Below are 8,197 nucleotides of genomic sequence, written 5' to 3' on the forward strand. Positions count from 1 at the left end.
TGTTGGAAAACGAGTTCAATAAGGACGCCATTTAAACTTTACTCTTTTTAACTTTAACTTTTAACTTTACTCTTTACCAGGGTATTCTCCTGCTACTTTGGTTGTTGAGAGTGTCTACAAGAGTAAGCATTCCTTGAGGAGCAGGGAGACACCATATGACTTATACTTACTGAGATTTCCAAGTGACTTGCTATCACTTGTACTGCATTTTGTAAGTCAAATCTCTCTAAAACTACCAGTTTTAAGAGATAAGAGGAGTGGTAAAAGAACTCTTAGAGGCAAATACATCTTCAACATATATTGTTCCAAGTATTCTGTTTAAGGCATATTCAAAAACAGGTGAAACTTTTGTTGGTTGTAATTATGTGTCTTTCTCCATGTGTGCATGTATACATGTGTATGTGTATGTGTGTAAATAGTAACATGCATGTGTACATTATGGCTTTTATCATCATTTATTCCTTGCTAAAAAATAAAGTAAGGAATCCCTAAAGTTTTAACAGAAACTGTGTAGTTAAACTCTTAATTCTTCACTCTGCTTCTTTACACAAAGACTTTGCAACTTCTCATTAATAAAGTTTCCTTAAACTCTGAAATGTATATACTTAGTACTTAATGTCTGCTACCATAAATCTTAAATAATTTACAGAAAAGTTTTATACCTGCCAAACAGTCCTATTTTTGGCATATATAAGCAAAATCCCAAAATTAAGCATATTTAAAACATTAAAACTTTTAACAAACCTTAACACTTGCTGCAATGTTCATTTTGACAGGTGCCTTGCATAGAATAATTGAATTCCTCCTCCTACACATCTCTTGAACTACAAATATCTGGAATTATTTTGTTTTTGGCATGTCTATCTTGAATTTATTCTTAAATGTGTGCTTATGTATGAAATACATGATTCTAAAATTTCACAACAATTCTTTTGAACTTACTTTTTGTTGAATTGTCTAGTTTAATAAAATCAATAAAAATTATACTTTATATATAAAAAATATTCTGTGCTCAATTTAGCATCACATACACGAACATTGGAATGCTACAGAGAAGATTAGCATGCCCCATGTACAAAGATGTCATGCAAATTCATAGAGCGTTCCATATTTTTACAAAAACAGATGTTGAAAGGTATGTGGCCATAGGGAATCGTACTGCATTCTTGATGGGAGTGTAAACTTGTTCAACTACGTTGGAAAGCAGTATGGAGGTTCCTCAAAAGACTCCACATAAAACTCCCTTATGACACAGTAATCCCACTTTTAGGGATTTACCCAAATGATCATAAACAAGACCATACTAAAATTACCAGCACTATTATGGTTATTGTAGCATTATTTATGATAGGTAAGATATGGAACCAACCCAGATGACCCCATTAGATTAATGGATTAAGAAAATGTGGTATATATACACAATGGAATTCTATGCCTCCATCAGAAAGAATGACATTGTCCAATTTTTTAGGAAATAGAAAGACTTGGAAAAAAATTTATTGAGTGAAGTAAGCCAAGTCCAAAGAATCATAGGTCCCATGATTTCCCTTATATTCAATAACGAATATATGTCTAGGATAAGCAGAAAAGTTCAAAATATATGTGCATATAAACAGATAAGATGATGTTAAAGAAATTGAACCCCAAGATAGGGACCCAAGTTGTTTTTTGTTTCTTGCTATTGTTTCTAACATACTTATAATGTGGTTTGTCATTTTTTTTGTTTCTTTGTATGTTTCTCCCCACGCTATAATCCCTGTTTTCTCTGTATTTGAAGTTGGTGCACTTACATCTTGTATGTATGCATCTTTAATTTGGGGAGTGGAAGGGAAAAAATGCTCAAATAGGGATACAGGTTGACCCATTGTAACAATGTGATGCACAAGACACTATGTTGCAAAATGAACTTTACAATTTAGACGGAGGAAGGAAGGGGGAGGGGAGTGTACTTGTGGAGGTGGGAGGGAAGGGATGGTAGGGGAAATATAAAGGAGGAGGTAACAATGCTTGTTAGGAAATGTACTAGTCTCCTTTTTCATGTAAATGTGACCCTTCTGCACAGTATTATTAGAATAAAAACATATAAAAATGTTCTGAGATGGAAGAGTTTATTTCCTCTATTTTACCCATATAATATCAATAACAAAGAAATTAATGCAGAACACTGAGATGGAGGTAATTTGAATAAATGAGTGTGTGTGAGTGCAGCACCACACAAGCAAACACGCGCATGCATGCGAACACACGCCATGTATATATATTGGCGTGCTCAGAGTTTAAAATCAGGGATTCAAGGTCTTGCTAGGCCTTTGCTATCTAGATTGGTGAGCTACTATATAAGCTACATCTAAATTCCTGGCCCTTTGCTAATTCATTAAACATTTTGAAAAATAATTCAATGAAGTTTTTTTTTTTTTTTTTTGGCCCTGATTGGCTCCCAAGTGTTATCCACAGATCTCAGTGTCCTGAGCAAATATTCAGAGTAGATAGGAATATAAGTGTGACCAGCCAGCACAAGGCATTTAGAATAATTTTAAAAATAAAAGAAAATTTATTTCATGGGGGCCTATTTTATCATCACCTAATTTGAAAGCCTTTTGGAGTGATTACATGCCAATTTAATTCGTTTGGAGATTAAAAGATAGTAAGTGATGATATTTAAAAGTTTTAGTACTTTTTAAAAAAGAAACTGGAACTGTGGGACAGAAGAAATTTGGCTGTCTTCAGACTTCAATTTGTAAGCTCAGCTCTGTGCATGATAACCCAATGTCACCAACACAGTCTGTATTGAAGACAAAATGTGACAGAAAAACAATCACTATGGGCAATATTTGCTATGTTATTATTTCTTGGACAATATGAATATTGAATTGAGAGTGTAAGAGAATGGAGAGATTTTACCCACCTTTTTGGTATTACTGAAAGACTTTTGGAAACTTTGACTCATTTCCTTCCTCACTGTGTGTGTCTTTGGGCCATGCACTGACTATCTTTAACTACAAATTTTCCCAACACTAAACTGGTAATAACATTAGCATTATAGCAAATGTTATCTTAAGAATTAAGAAAATAAAACTTGTGAAACCCTTAACATAAACCTATCAATGAGCTTTGATTTTAGCCAGCATTCTTTTTTAAATACTAAATAGAATGTGATAAGTAGTACAGAAACCATTACATGTAGTGTGAGCAACCAGAAGTAATATCTATTGACCACGCTCTGCTTCCAAGAAAGCAAGGTGGATAACTTCTCATGCTGTAAATCAAACTGGTTATCTTATGTTGTGATAGTGTAAAAATATCAGGGACAGAACGATGAAGGAATGTTGTAGACTGAGGTGAAATCCATATGAATATGTGCAAAACTGATAAAACATAAAAGTATCTGAACAGTATATTGTGTTTTACATCATTTAAGTTACATCGCAAAGATAAGGAAGACCTAGAAGAATAAATTGTTTTTTTGATATTCTATCATAGGTCCTTAGAAGGATGAACACTTTCCTCATTCTTGTTGAGGCATCATCAGATGAGGGGAAATATATTTTTTCTTTGCTTCCTTCCATTTATTCTTCAGTTTGAAATCTGAACTACATGAGACTGAAAGAAACCAAGTGAAATCAGTCATGCAGGTTTTGGAAAGAACAATCAAAGTAAAATAAATAAAATATATATAGCCTTGTAAAAGGTCTAACTAAATTGAGTTATATAGTCTCAACCATTAAGAGAAAATGATTAAAGCAATATCACGTTTTTAAAAATTTAAAAATGTTAGGAGCTGCTTAATTTTTTTCCTTTCTACTACCTTGAATTAATTATTGATTTTCTATAGAGAGATTAACGATGACATTAACAAGAAACTTGATTAAAAATGGACAAAAGTTCTGAATAGACATATTTTCCAAAAAAGCCCTGAAAATCGCCTGTGGATTTACAAATTTGTATTTGATACAACTTCTATGCTGGCTTAATGCTTTGTAAGCAGAAGTCATGAGAGAAATGCAATTCAAAATTACTATGATACTACTTCTTAACTATTATAACTCTTGTCAAAAATATCCAAGGAACCAGGTGTGGTGGTAAAGGCTGGTAATTCCAAGGGATTGGAGGTTGGAGTAAAAGGATTTTAGTGTAAGGCCAGTCTTGGATACTGCACACAGTAAAAAACCTGCCCTTTATAAAACTCAAAAGGTAATAATGTTGGTTTGCGACACTGTGGAGAAAAGGAAATTTTCTGAACTCTTGGTCAAAATACAGGTTAGTGTTCTCGTCGTAGAAAGTAGTATGCAGTTTTCTAAAGAAAACCAACGTTGAAATATCATCTGACACACCAATCGTGTGATTATTTCTCTCTGGGTAACTCATAAATGTATCTGTAGTTCATTGTTATTCACATTATTCACAACAACAGCCAAGATATAAATCGAAGTCCAGTGTTCAACTACAAAATAATAAAGCAACTGTGGTTACATACACAAATATCTTTTTCTGTTCATCCCAAAATAATTTTTTTATTATTTTCCTGTTTCCATGTGATTAATCTCCAAATTAGAAATCCTGATATATTATTTAATTTAATCAAAACTATTTATTGAGTATAAGGACCTTCTACTCTCTACATTCTTCACACTAAGATCACCAAATATGATGGGTCTGAAATAATTAGTCTCTTTTTGACCTATGTTAATATTCTTTACAATGTGAGTGAAATGTTTAAAAAGTAGTATTTGTTTTAGCTTAATTGCTCTGAAGAGACAATAAATGATATTATCAAAGCTTAAAAATGATTTGATTTAAAATTTAGAATTCAGAAAATGGTTTGACCACTCTGGTTACTGGAGCCTTCACTACAACCTCATGAGAAAATTTATATTGATGAAGCAAAAATCTGAGTTTAGATATTTATGAATAAAAAAATCATGTCATTCTGATTATGTAGAGCTGCATATAAAACATAGAAAATTTAGCTTTTAAATACCTAAATATGCTGGTACATTTAATTGCCGGGTAAGTACTTGTTCTGAATGGAGATAAAATTGCACTTATTTTGAAATGAAAACCTAAGTATTTATTCGAATAAAGGACAATGTTTAAAATATCACTCATTCAAGAAACAAGATGTACAGTTAATTGTTTTTCATGTGAATTATGCTCTCTAAACTTACTACAAATACTAGATTTGTAAACCTAATTCATTGCTTTGTGGGGAAATAGCAATTCCGTTTCCTAAAACTCATGACAATAACTTTTTCTCAAACAATTGCTAAGTAACTGTTTTATATTTTTTGTCATGGAATCTTATTCAACAAATTTATATTCATTAAGTTAAATAATTGGACAACAATATAAATTATGCATGGACAAAGTTTATCTAACACAAGTTTTGTTTTTTTTTCAGAAGACAGATCATGGCTCTCTTAAAGAACAATAGAAGGCAGTGTGTCTTTATTAATTTTTAGTGATTTTGTTAATGGATATTAATTGTCACAAGTGACAATTCCATAATATATTTCACATATTTGATTATCCTCCCTCTATTTCCTTCTCATTACTCCTTCCTCCAAAAATCTTCTGTTTTTCACATAAAATTACATCTTTATACATGTGCATATAAACTAATTTGGAAGATTTAAGCTAAACTGCAAATTAATTCAAGGTGTACAGTAAATTAATAGGATGAATAGAAACCTGAATATTTTTTGTTAAATTTGAATTGAGCTATCATTATTATTATGGTTAGGGTTAGGATCCCAGACAAAATTAGAATTAGGATTAGAGAAATAGAAAATTTAGGTTCATCACAGGATGATCCATTGCAACAATGATACTCACAAGACACTATGTTGAAAATGAAGTTTGCACCATGAGAAGGGAGGGGTAAGAGTTGTGGGGAGGGATGGAATAGTGGGAGAACAAGAAAGAAGTGGGTAACAATGCTCAACAAGAAGCATACTCCTTACCTTACACATGTAACATATCCCTCTTTAAAGCAACTTTTCAACAAAATAAAGTTTTTTAAAAATAATGAAAAATAAAACCTGACAGGAAATAGAAAAACACTTAACATTTTATGTTCAAAATGCAAGTAAAATTTAGACCTACATGCTGAGCAAGAGTTAGGATAAATGTGAAAAAAAGTAGCTTGCTATTAACATGATGATTCGGTTATATGTAGGCTTAGGATTAGGCAATGTGTGCCAGTTAGAGCTGGGTTAGGATGAAAAAAGCATGTAAGACATTGTGTAAAACTGTCACATATTTTAAGAAGAATGAATGAAAACCAGCCTGTGTTACTTTAAACATTCGGATATAATTTGGTTTAAAAATACTTTTTTGAGATACTTTTTTGTTCCGGTTAGGGTTAGGGAAGGATAAGCTTTAAGGTAAATTCTAGTTTTCCAATAAGAAGTAGAAGCCAAAAAAATGTGCAATTGAATAGAATCTAGACAATTTTCCTTACATTAACCATTTGGTGTTAAATCAGAATGTGATTTGGATTAGGTTTCTGGTTAACTGGGGTTGAGGATAGAGTAAAGAAATGGGTTAAACTAGTAGCTCCCGCCTATTATCCTAGCTACTCAGGGAGCTGTTTTCTGAGGATCACAGTTCAAAGGTAGCCCAGGCAGGAAAGTCCATGAGACTTTTATCTCAGATTAACCACCATAAAACACAAATACAGTGCTGTGGCTCAATTGGTTAAACGCACACCTTGAGCTAAAGAACTCAGGGATCATGCCCTGGCCCAGAGTGCAAGCCCCACGACTGACAAAAAGAAAAAAAAAAGAAATGTTAAATATTAAGTAAAACTGAACCTTTTTTATGTTCTAGGAATTCAGGAAAAGCTGGGATAATGGAAGTACAATGTCTTTCATAATATCAGGATTTGACATCAATGGGTATAATGATTCTTGTTATGGAACAAAATACATTCAGAGTTAAGAGTGAAAAAATCTGTAAGGTTTACAAAAAACTTGCAATTTATTTCAAGAATTACCAGTGGAATTTCAGTTAGGATTGCACAAAATGAGCATTTTTCATAAATTTTAGAATTGGGATACGATTAGTGTCAAGGTTATGGTTAGGATTCCAGCCATGGTTAGGCTTAGAGTGAAAGAGAAAAAAATGAAGGTCAAATTGAAGGTGAATTTTAATATAAGCCTGGTAAGAATTAAAATGAATGCAAACTAGAGTATTGCTATTAATATTAGAATCTACTTAAAATTAGGCTGATGGTTATTTTCAATGTTCCAGTTAAGAAAGATTAAGTTTAGGGTTAGAAAATGACTAAGATATTGGAAAAAATTGAAACCTATGTTTGGAAGGATGAGTGAAAACTACTGTACTTGTGTTAGTGTTAGTATTGTCATATAATTTGGATTAAGATTAGGATCAGTATTTTCTTCTGATTATATTTATATATAAGAAAGGTTTTAGTATAAAATTGTGTTCAGTAACAAGTAGAAGCAAATATGCGAGGCTGAATAGTAACTAGAACATTATCATTATATTTATTTCTCAGTGATCATTCTTGTAGTGGTTAATGAGAGTTTTCCAGCCAGATTTAGGTTGAGAGTTAGCGTTAAGTAATGGACTAGATGGTAAGTAAATCTGAAACTGTTTTCAGATACAGTGGTTCAGGAAAAGGTAGAATCAATGGTAACTACAGTATTTCCTGGTAAGAGAATTTGAGGACAAGTAATATAATGGCTTATGTTAGGGAACAAAATAACTTTAGAGGTAGAGTCAGAAAATTTGTGGGAATTAGAACAAACTGAAACTCATTTCCAGAGTGGAAAGTGGATTATTCATTAGAATGATTAAAAACCGGAGTATTTCTCTTAAACATTAGAATTGGATTATCATTAGGGTAAAAGTTAGGTTTTAGTTCCAGCTAGGCTTAGAGTAAGCATAAGGAAAATGGAAAATTTAGGGTCAAACTGAAAGTAAATCTTCGAATTACAAGTAGAGTTAGAATTAGGATGAATGTGAAATAGAAAACTGCTAATAATATTAAGATTAGAGTACGATTAGGGTGAGGGTTAACATCAATATTCGAATTAGGGTTAGAGTTACAATAAAGACAAGATAATGAGTGAAACTACAAGCTATTTTTAGAAAGATGAGATGAATTGAAGTTAGGATGAATAAAAACTTTTGTATTTGAGTGGCTTTTAGACTCCAAAGGCCATTAGTTCTA

General features: G+C 32.1%; 1 non-coding gene across 1 annotated transcript; it reads left to right on the forward strand.

The window, feature by feature from the left end:
* Positions 1-1,008: 1,008 nt before the first annotated feature.
* On the forward strand, positions 1,009-1,115 carry LOC122122072. Its single transcript, XR_006150108.1, has one exon. It is a non-coding gene; the product is annotated as a U6 spliceosomal RNA (small nuclear RNA).
* The last annotated feature ends 7,082 nt before the right edge of the window (positions 1,116-8,197 follow it).

The sequence above is a fragment of the Dipodomys spectabilis genome, unplaced genomic scaffold (genome assembly GCF_019054845.1).
Source record: "Dipodomys spectabilis isolate Male_0828 unplaced genomic scaffold, ASM1905484v1 ptg000203l, whole genome shotgun sequence".
NCBI lineage: Eukaryota > Metazoa > Chordata > Mammalia > Rodentia > Heteromyidae > Dipodomys > Dipodomys spectabilis.